This window comes from Schistocerca piceifrons, chromosome 5 (genome assembly GCF_021461385.2).
Source record: "Schistocerca piceifrons isolate TAMUIC-IGC-003096 chromosome 5, iqSchPice1.1, whole genome shotgun sequence".
In the NCBI taxonomy this organism is placed as follows: Eukaryota; Metazoa; Arthropoda; class Insecta; order Orthoptera; family Acrididae; genus Schistocerca; species Schistocerca piceifrons.
In genome coordinates, this window is record NC_060142.1 from 58,606,684 (window position 1) to 58,618,389 (window position 11,706).

The 11,706-nt window shown below is 39.0% G+C and overlaps 1 non-coding gene across 1 annotated transcript; it reads right to left on the reverse strand.

Annotated features, from left to right (window-relative positions):
- Nucleotides 1-11,296: 11,296 nt before the first annotated feature.
- Trnat-ugu lies at nucleotides 11,297-11,371 on the reverse strand. Its single transcript has one exon. It is a non-coding gene; the product is annotated as a tRNA-Thr (tRNA).
- Nucleotides 11,372-11,706: the final 335 nt, after the last annotated feature.

Here is an 11,706-nt window from a genome sequence, read left to right on the forward strand (position 1 = left end):
GGAAATATCTATTGGAACAGAGAATGCTCCAGGGCCGCAGCGAGGAGAATATTAGCACCATCGCAATACAGAAAGAGACCAAGATCAGAAATTTTTTTTACGTTTCAAGCGATCGGAAACATCAACAAAAATAGTTTTAAAGTCGCGCGAGAAGGAAAGTTGGATCCAATACTTTGAGTCGTTACGAAAAGATACCAGCACGACGGAGGATGAACAAATGTTAGGTGTTTTATAAGCGGGAAATCAAATACAAAATTCATCGAGAAACACGTGTTTTGGTTAGAACCATTCTTGGACAGAACTGCACCAGCTTCAACCCACAGTGAAGATACTTATTTTCATGACGATGAAACAGAGCATGAATTTTGTACACCTTTTGAAGAACAAGAACAGATTAATGCTTTACAAAATTCACCCAATACAGCGCCATTTACCGACGGAATACATTATAGCATGATTCGATACTTGCCATCTGAGGCACTTTCTGTACCACGAAGGTTGTACAATGAAATAGGGATGTGTGACCCAGTACCTCAGGAATAGACGACTCAGATCTTAATTCCTAATTCTTAAACCAAGGAAAGATACTCTAAACCGGTCGTCTTACAGACCGAAAGTAATACCTTCATGTATATCAAGAATGGTTAAAAATAGATTAGAATGATGCGTGGAGAGGAATAATGTTCTTACCAAGAAATGGTTTTGATTTCGTAAGGGAAAGAGTACAACAAAAATATTTTGGCAATTGACATTCAACGACTTTCGTGAATAAATGTCTCCTTTTTTAGGTATTTCTGCGATGTATCTGGGGCTTATGACAATGTGAAAATCACAATATTGGAAAGAAAACTTATTTCAATCAGTTTGCCACTGAAACTAATCTGTGGAATGAAATCTTTGCTCTCACAGAGAAGAATTTGTGTTAAGTATAATGAAAATACTATCTGGACTCGGATAGTCGGCGACTGATGACCTCAGATGTTAAGTCCCACAGTGCTGAGAGCCATTTGAACCATTTCGACTCGGATAATCGACAGAGGTATCCCTCGGGAGCTGTAAAGAGCCCTCTCCTGTTCACAGCGTACACGCGAGGCCCTTGAAAAACCTTTTTCGCTGATCGTTGCCTGTATACGACCGCTTATTCCGGAGGGAAAGCAAAAGAAATTATTGATCATGCTGTATCAAACGTTGGAATTTTGTTCAAAGAGAATGGCCTAGAGATAATACCTGAAAATTCATCTATAGTTATTTTTACACGAAGAAGAGTTCCAGATTGCTAGGGTCGTATGAAGGTTGGTGGAGTAAATACCAAGCTAAGTTACTAGGCGTGTCTCCAGACTAAAGTGGAGGCGTCACATAAATGATATTTCTTCCAAGACAGAAATAAGGATGAATGCACTGAGATGTGTGTCCAGCACATGGTGGAGATCACACCTGTGTATTCTGCTCAACTTGTGTAATAGACTTGTGAGATCAGTCTTGTATTACCGACGCATATTTTATTATTATGGATCAGGAAATTCTATACCGAAGCTAGACGAACTTCAATATCGCTGTATTGGAATATTTCAATGGGGCAATACTATCCACACCTATCACTGCTCTCCTTGTTGAGGCAGGGGAACCATCACCGAGTATCAGAAGGGAAGTGTTTCGAACAAATTCGTTTCCAAACAAATCTCACAGACAAGACTCTCTCTAATCAAAGGTATCATGAAGTATTAGTTATACACGGAAAAATTTAGCTATTTCTCTGGAAAATGAAAGAAAATCGCTGATTTTGACATCTCTTGAATGATGGTCCTAATACGATGTCTCAGCAGAATTCCTTGCCTCATTCAAGTGCCAAGAAGAAAACGTATCTTTGATAAAATCGTAATATAAAGATTCTCCAAACCAGAAGACTGTAATCAACATTTTGCTCCATACTGTTTTCATGATTTCAACGGAGATCTGTACGGATGAATTCAAGGCCGTCGACAACGATAAGAAAGATGTTTAATATACAACTCTGCAGAAAATTATCAAGTCCTATATTCTCTGCCCAAGAAGGCAACGATCTAGTATAGCAGTTACAGAAGCAATGAAATATGGAAGATCTTGCAGAACAAGCAGTATGGCGATATTAACAGATTCCCTAACTTTACTAAAGAGCCTTAAAATACTGAAATGGTACAAAAGTGTGTCACCTCTAGTTGCCGACATTATTAAAGAAGTCGTTACAAATATGCAAGCAGGTTTAGTAACAAATTTCTTGTGGATTCCACGGCACAGTGGCATCTTTCATAATGAAATAGTAGACAGTGTAGCGAAGCGAGCAATGAACTCCGGCAAAATCCTAAATGAGGGACTTTCTTATCAAGAAATGCTGAGCTTAGTAAATGAAAAGGCGAGAAACGACTGGAAGACACAATAGGATCCGATCAAGATATAAAAAGGAGTACAATACCGCCAGATACAGCCTGAAATAGCGTCATTGGACTAGGAGCAGGGATTCATAACAACATTAGGCGCATGCGCTAAAGTCATGGCAAATTCTCCATTCAATTGTTCCGAATAGGATTGAAGGATGTGATACATGGAATGAAGAAGGAGACATGAATCACCCACTGTTATCGTGTACCAGATTCAAAAATGGTTCAAATGGCTCTGAGCACTATGGGACTTAACATCTCAGGTCATCAGTCCCATAGACTTAGAACTACTTAAACCTAACTAACATAAGGAAATCACACACATCCATGCGCGAGGCAGGATTCGAACCTGCGACCGTAGCGGTCGCGTGGTTCCAGACTGTAGCGCCTAGAACCGCTTGGCCACTCAGGCTGGCCACCAGATTCAAGACGACAACAAAAATCCTTGGTTAGCTCAAAGATTCTTCTTGCAACGTCGGCTGCGATGTCGTTGTCAACACAAAAGAGTGCCCACATTTTAAATATGATGTTCAGCCTCTTAAATATGTGTGACACAACTATCTAGACATGATGTGTGGATTTTTGTTAGTATATGTTTTCTTGTGTTAATTAATGTGGTATAATCACTTTATGTGTAGGTTATATTGGTGATATGTATTAATCGTTTATTCATACTCTAAATATTTTTGTAAATAGTAGTTGACGATGTGTGTAGGACAATAACATTAAGAAAGATACTTCGTAAATGTGATGGGTGGTTTATGGCGATGGCCAAAGGCCAAATAAAAATATAAAAAAACGGTATCGAACTTTTATCGTGTCTTTCCTAAGTTTTGTGGATTTATATTTTATTCTGCGCAAAAAAGTGATAGTAATAAACTTCAGAAAGAGTTACTAGGAAGCTTGGTGTAATCTTCATTATTCAGAAATTGATTTTCTCACATAAAATTATTCCAGGCAGTGAACTGGAGATAAGACACCACAGACCTCGTAGTGGTCAACACTAAATTCAGATGAGAATCTATGATTTCTATTTAAATGTGTATTCCGCTTTGTTGTAATTAATTACTAGGTGACACATGCCTTTAAATAAAGGTTTCTCGCTTGAGTTCATAACTTTAGATTTTGAATGGGTTATTAGCGGAATATCACACGTGGTGGCATTGAGCTGCCGTAATGTTTGTGTGAATCTGAGTTATCTAATGAGAGAGAGTGTTGCCAGGCGTTTTACTGTATGACTACGGACGATAATTTTAATGTGGGTGCCAACAACGCAATAGCGAAATTGCGCAATGGAATGCCAAATGTACCGAATTATGAAAAGCTTGAATTGATTGTTTAAAAGATTTGTGACACAATACATTAAAAACTGCAACATCGAACAGATAAATACCTTTTTATTGAAATTATTCATGACTTTAGTGAAGTGTTTGGTAGGAACTTTGCACGTGAAATTATTCTGTTTTAGTGAATTGTTGCACTGTAGGATAGTAATTAAATGCAGCAATAAAATTTTGCTACATCCGACAGGGACGATATTAGATGGAGCATACCCCTTGTAATGGTTCTTTACGTGACCATTACGGCACTCCAACCTCAGTTCTCGATACCAGTAATATCGTACTACTTTCTGCGAAGTAACGGACCTATTTTTGTGTCAATATTTACATTTGGTTTTATTAATGTATAGGTACTCAGATATATCGATATATTACAGTGATATGGTTCTTGTGTGTATTCATTTCTGTGAGACAGTCATAATCTTTGACTTACTTGTAACCGTTTTGGCGCGAATAACACAGAGCAGTTTTTGTTTCACTTTGCAGAAGTTAAGTCGTTATTCGCTTTGTAAAAGAACAGTCAAGTCTTGTGTTTGGTTAAAGTGGAAATTAAATGTATGAAGGTTGATATAAAACTGTTTTCTTGATGATGTGACAATTAAGAAGAAGTATAAGTGAATTTACAAGAAGTTTAATAAAAATGTGGATCGTGAGCACCAAGTCAAAAATTATTTCTACCATACCATTGTTCTGATCTGGGATTGTTTGATCATTAAGAATTTCCTGAAAAACGCATTTGTTAGGTCTTCAAATATTGCTAAAATACAGATCTGGACCTTCTAGCAGTCAAAGTGGAATCACCCTAGAATCAACAAGATGAGCCATTACAACTTCGATGAAATCTACGTGGGAATCTATTCAAGATAAGTGCCAAAATTAATGACTTTTTCACAGTGACTTCATTATTTCTATTCTGACGATATCATCCATAGTCAATAACTTTGTTATTGCCCGATAAAGCGAACATACGCTGCGTGAGCAACATTATTAATCTGATTTCTAACCTACTTTGCAAGTGGTGGTACTGTTAGACCCTCGAGTATCCAGTGATGGTATAACGAATGCCAACGTTCGGAAGAGTCGCAGCACCAACAAACAGGGAGTTCATTGGCTCATACTTTGCGAGAGAGAACGTCAGGAACACCTGATTCAGCACTTAGACAACAATGCAGACCAGACGCAACGCCCTTCTGTAATAGAACCATGTACAGTAACTTCATATAGAGGTGATACAAGAACGTCTTCCAGGCTGCAAACTGTATGTAAAGGAACGCTCTGAAGGTAGACAAGAGTGCTATCAGGCTCAGTAAACGGGAGCAAATTAAGTCACTAATACAGGGGCACCACGTCATCGAGTGCTATAAAATCCTCGCCATCCTTTCACTCACTTTCAGATCACTCCATCTGCATGACTGGTACCGATGGAAAGCCAGCTCTAGTAGATGCAGGATGACACTGTGAATACGATGAAGTGTCGCCAGTCACAGCCAGCTTGGTGTCCACTGCTACGAATCTGCAACTGTCTGGCTGAGGGAGGAACTTGAATTCTGTGAGTTGCATTCCTGCTAGGCACACCCGAGACTACCAGCAGATGGGGACCAGACCGATCTTCCGTGAATGAAGAACCAGTGTACCCATGTGTCAGCTGTTCAATTTGGGGGCAGGGAGCCCAGGGTGCCACTCTTGAGCAGTACAAATACTGACTGGGATTGTCTGCCCTTCCTGTCGCTGTTGGGGCTTCCCCCTGCTCGCCATCCTGCATCTTAACCCACAACAGCGGCGATAATAGAGCATCCACAGATTTCCAAACTCTGAGATAATGTGATAAAATCTGTAGTATCAGTAAAAAACTGTGTAAACTTCGGTTATGAACTTGTTTTAAAAAAAACAATTGCTGGGTATTTTTCTTTCTGGTGTCCTTCCTGTCTATACAGAAAGCAGAAGCTAGTCCCTTTTTATCGCTGTGTAACTTAATTACATCTGATTCAAAGCTACAATGATTTTACTTAATACTACCATTATTCCTTGTCTTTACCTGATTTTAAGAGACCTTTGGAGATAAGAGAACCACTTGTATAAACATCAAGAGCTCAGATGGAAACCCAGTTCTGAGCAAAGAAGGAAAAGCAGAAAGGTGGAAGGAGTATATAGAGGGTCTATACAAGGGCGATGTACTTGAGGACAATATTATGGAAATGGAAGAGGATGTAGATGAAGATGAAATGGGAGATACGATACTGCGTGAAGAGTTTGACAGAGCACTGAAAGACCTGAGTCGAAACAAGGCCCCTGGAGTAGACAACATTCGATTGGAACTGCTGACGGCCTTGGGAGAGCCAGTCCTGACAAAACTCTACCATCTGGTGAGCAAGATGTATGAAACAGGCGAAATACCCTCAGACTTCAAGAAGAATATAATAATTCCAATCCCAAAGAAAGCAGGTGTTAACAGATGTGAAAATTACCGAACTATCAGTTTAATAAGCCACAGCTGCAAAATACTAACACGAATTCTTTACAGATGAATGCAAAAACTAGTAGACGCCGACCTCGGGGAAGATCAGTTTGGATTCCGTAGAAATACTGGAACACGTGAGGCAATACTGACCTTACGACTTATCTTAGAAGAAAGATTAAGGAAAGGCAAACCTACGTTTCTAGCATTTGTAGACTTAGAGAAAGCTTTTGACAATGTTGAGTGTTCTAAAGGTGGCAGGGGTAAAATACAGGGAGTGAAAGGCTATTTACAATTTGTACAGAAACCAGATGGCAGTTATAAGAGTCGAGGGACATGAAAGGGAAGCAGTGGTTGGGAAGGGAGTGAAACGGGGTTGTAGCCTCTCCCCGATGTTATTCAATCTGTATATTGAGCAAGCAGTAAAGGAAACAAAAGAAAAATTCGTAGTAGGTATTAAAATCCATGGAGAAGAAATAAAAACGTTGAGGTTCGCCGATGACATTGTAATTCTGTCAGAGACAGCAAAGGACTTGGAAGAGCAGTTGAATGGAATGGATAGTGTCTTGAAAGGAGGGTATAAGATGAACATCAACAAACGCAAAACGAGGATAATGGAATTAAGTTGGGTGATGCTGAGGGAATTAGATTAGGAAATGAGACATTTAAAGTAGTAAAGGAGTTTTGCTATTTGGGGAGCAAAACAACTGATGATGGTCGAAGTAGAGAGGATATAAAATGTAGATTGGCAATGGCAAGGAAAGCGTTTCTGAAGAAGAGAAATTTGTTAACATCGAGTATAGATTTAAGTGTCAGGAAGTCATTTCTGAAAGTATTTGTATGGAGTGTAGCCATGTATGGAAGTGAAACATGGACGATAAATAGTTTGGACAAGAAGCGAATAGAAGCTTTCGAAATGTGGTGCTACAGAAGAATGCCGAAGATTAGATGGGTAGATCACATAACTAATGAGGAAGTACTGAATAGTATTGGGGAGAAGAGGAGTTTGTGGCACAACTTCAGTAGAAGAAGGGATCGGTTGGTAGGACATGTTCTGAGGCATCAAGGGATCATCAATTTTTGTATTGGAGGGCAGCGTGGAGGGTAAAAATCATAGAGGGAGACCAAGAGATGAATACACTAAGCAGATTCAGAAGGATGTAGGTTGCAGTAGGTACTGGGAGATGAAGAATCGTGCACAGGATAGAGTAGCACGGAGAGCTGCATCAAACCAGTCTCAGGACTGAAGACCACAACAACAAACAACAACCTTGTAAAGATGAGAGACGAACAAAGTTTGAGTTATTAATATTATAGTTCTATTGGTCGGCTGCCATTGCTGCAGTCTTGAATGCATAGTGTATGGTGACTAAAAGAACCTGTACTTATTCTCGGTGCATTTTACGAAGTACAATAACTTTTAAAGAATCGTTCCAGTGCAACGCAAATACTGGCATTGAAATACTGATATTTCTTCCTACTGTCACCCATTACTCTGTTACCAATTAACCAAAAATTGCCATAATTAAGCTGTGTTCTGGTGAAATGCAAAGTGACTTTACGACCTTATTTGTGAAAATACGTGTTATATTTACGTGCGCATCACAACACTCCACCATGGTGCTGAAAATAAAAGGGCTTGACACACGAAAACATGACAAGCTACCTGTAGTAAATAATACACAAGTGGTCCTGAAAAATCATGCAAAATAAAATGGAAACCCACTGATGATGGCACAGTGGTGCTGAAACATGTTTCGGAACCTGGGAAAAACGGTGTTTTGCATAACTGGCGGACCTTACATCTTACAATTTTAACTGCGAACAGGGTAAACACAAGGGGCTGCAAATCCAAATGATGAATTGCTGATTGCTCTGATTCTCGTCTCTACTGCCATCATTAACATAATTCTGATTTTCGTTCTTGCTAGCCAATTTAAACAAATAACTTTCAATATTTCAATAAAAAGGAGGAGGAATTATAATGGCTATATTATGCAACCGTTACGAAGTTTTCGGTCAATGGAAGAATGTATGAAAGGTCTTAAAACTGAACAACAAACGAAAATTAACAACATATTTGCGCAATTATAAAAAATCTTGGGTATTAATTACCGCTTCAGCTGTATTTAGTCCTTTACTATTGAATCGCTATCGGTTTCGTGTTACTAAAAGCCACATCCTCAGGTGAACACCTGTATAACAATAAATCCAGTAGGAATAACAACTCTGTGACGTACACTGGTATGGATTTTAAGGTTAAATTTAAAAAAAAAAATATTGAAATCTTTTACATGAGAATATCAAAATGTTAATACTCACACGACTAAAATATTAGATCGGAAAAACTCGCAATATTTTTATGTAACATTCGTTGACCATCAAAACAAAACGCCGCTAAAAGGTGGTATGACGCAGAATAATAGCAGCCAGATTCCAATATAGTGGGTGAGTCCTAAACAAATGGTATCATAGTGACCCATTGGTAAGGAGAAAAGAAATAGAAATTATTAAGACCTAATTTTAGGCCAGTATGAAAAACCAAGAAGTGGTTGCCATACACTGGAGGGATGTTCCAACTATACAAAATCGTCAAGTAAACAGGTATTGACAGAAAGTCAGAACCTGAAAAGCAGACTTACCGCTTCTCCTATCTATACGGAGCCGAGTATAGGGGACGCAGCCGCGTGCTGTCTCATACTGACGGCAAGAAAGTAAACAGCTTTCCTGTGGACGGCTCGTGCATAAGCTGATGACGCACGGGCTCGACCGAGTGATTGGCTGTCTTTCGGGGCTTAATGTTTTAGTCATGTGAGTACTAACATTTTGATATTCTCATCAAAAAGTTTTTAATATTTTTTACAATTTTTAAAATATCTTAAAGTAATTTACCATACGAGTAGACGTCTCAGGGTTGTTATTCCTTCTGGATTTATTGTTATTCAGATCTCCACCTAAAGATGTGGCTTTTAGTGCCACGAAACCGGTAGTTATCCTATAATGAAGGACTAAATACAGCTGAAGCGGTTATATAGCTGTGGTTGCCCCACCTACAAGGTTGTCTGCACAACTGTAAAAGAGTCTAATGATTTAACGAAACTGGCTTATAATTTCAATAATTTATCACTAAAGTGGAGTGCTTTAACAGGTGAAGCTGCACAACTAGAAACGACCTATAAAAGTTTTCTGAAAGCCCTGCATTCTTTGTCTATGGATCAAAAACAATTAAAAGACACTGCATAAAAGTCAGAAAATAAGGTGACATTTTGGTGGAAGAGCAGGGGGCTAAAGCTCAGAAACAATTTGATGATAAGTGCAAGCACAATATTCATGAATTTTCATAGTGGATTTCCCATAGAACTGTAAAGATTAATAACAAATTAGATACAGAAGTGCGACTTGTGGAAAATGAATGAATCACTACTGCAAAGATGGCATAATTGCGGTGAATAAATAAAGTCTCAATAAGTAGAGATAAAATGTACTTTAAGCAAAGATTTGCTAGAATGCCGTGACGCAGTTGTATCGCAAATCACAACCATCCAACAGAAACTGTCTGCAGTTAGAAGAATAGTTCAAGGCACTCCATGAATTACTTGCGCATCCAACCATGTACGGTTACGAAATTAATTATGATGATTTATCTCTGAACTGTATCCTATATGAGGTGGGAGCTACAACTTCGTTACCTTTTGTCCTGCTTGAAGAAAATTTACTTAAGCACAGGCAATTCCAGGTATTTTTACTACATAAACGTATCACACACCCAGTTATGTTCATAAACGGTTTCAAAAGTGTGTTACCTCAATTCTAGGGTGAATAGCAAAAGATTCGATTTACAACAGGCTGTATTAGGGTGATGGCGCCTTGTGGGAAACACAAACGGCAGTATCATGCCAAACTTATGAACAATCTAAAAGAGCATTTTTATGCAAATACTGATCAGGGCGTTACCAGGAAAGGCTTAGGGCACAGGTGTTCAACCCTGCCTGATTCATTTCATGCTAAATAGGGTAGCGACTGCAGCTACATTAAGAAGAACTTAGAGAATACTCGCTGTGGGAATGAGATAATTTTCTCATGAAGATATTTTGAGAGTTCTTCAGGCAAGAAGAAGGTACAATAATCATCATCCTGTTAACCAGGGGAACAGGGGTGGACAGTTTTGTAGAAATAGCAACAAAAGTTACAGTAATTCACATAACGCAAGCCAGAACCAAGGGGATATGAAGGCCTGCTGGCAAATATTTTTGAAGCGACCAATGAGCCACAGTGGCTATCTTTTACGAAGCTTCACCAAACTTTTTCGACCTCATGAAGCCCTCCAATTATGGTTATTTTATTGGATAGGTGCAATCAACGTAATCATGTTAACCTATTTCGATATAATCATGGTATACAAGATGAATTGACTATGGACCAACACATGTGTTCTAGTAACGCACAGGTATTAGCTCAACCTTCAATTAAGGCTATATATGGGGAAAATCCTACTTCAGTTGTTCTAGACACGTCTGCCTCAGTTAATCTTGTATCACAGAGTTTATTTAACAAGATTAAAGACGTAAAAAAGTGCTGACTTACCGAGTAGAGAATTGCTGTATAAGCCTAGATCTGTCTGCAAATTCGCAACTAGTCAAATGGCGGACACAGGTGGTTGTTGTAATAGGAAATTGAGTTATGTTGTGCCTGTTCCTAATTCTGAAGGATCTCATAGTCGAATGTTTACTTGGTATGGATTTTTTCCTAGAAAAGGACATAAAATTAGACTTTTCTTTTGGGTAAATACTGTTTGTGGACCAAGGGCAAAGATATCGTAGTTGATCTGACAAAAACCCCAGTGAAACATAGTGAGTACTACCAGAATGTAATACAAAATTTCTGAAAACAAAAAGTACATCTGAAAACAAGTCTTCAAGTCTCTGTGGACAAAGTGAAAACAACAAAGCTTACATCCATGATAAAGTAATGGAATCATCGTATCTCATTTCAGAACAACAAATAAAACTAAAAAAGTACGAAAAGATAATTAAATCGAAATCCTTAGCTGCTGACAGGTGTTGTTGATACGGACAGCTGAAAATGTGTGCCCCGACCGGGACTCGAACCCGGGAACTCCTGCTTACATGGCAGACGCTCTATCCCTCTGAGCCACCGAAGGCACAGAGGATAGTGAGATCACTCATTACTTGCGCCAAATTAAGCTGACGAGTCCCGTAAGAGTTCGGGCAAAGTGTGCGCAATCGCACAGAAGAAGGTCAATGGCCGGGTAGCCTTTAACTGTATATAATGATGGTATCTGTTCCCGAAAGAACAGATACCATTGATGACCGTGCAGCTTCTCTAGAATGAAATGATAATGAAATCGAAATCCTTAGCTGCCGACAGGTGTTGTTGATATACACTCCTGGAAAAGGAAAAAAGAACACATTGACACCGGTGTGTCAGACCCACCATACTTGCTCCGGACACTACGCGAGGGCTGTACAAGCAATGA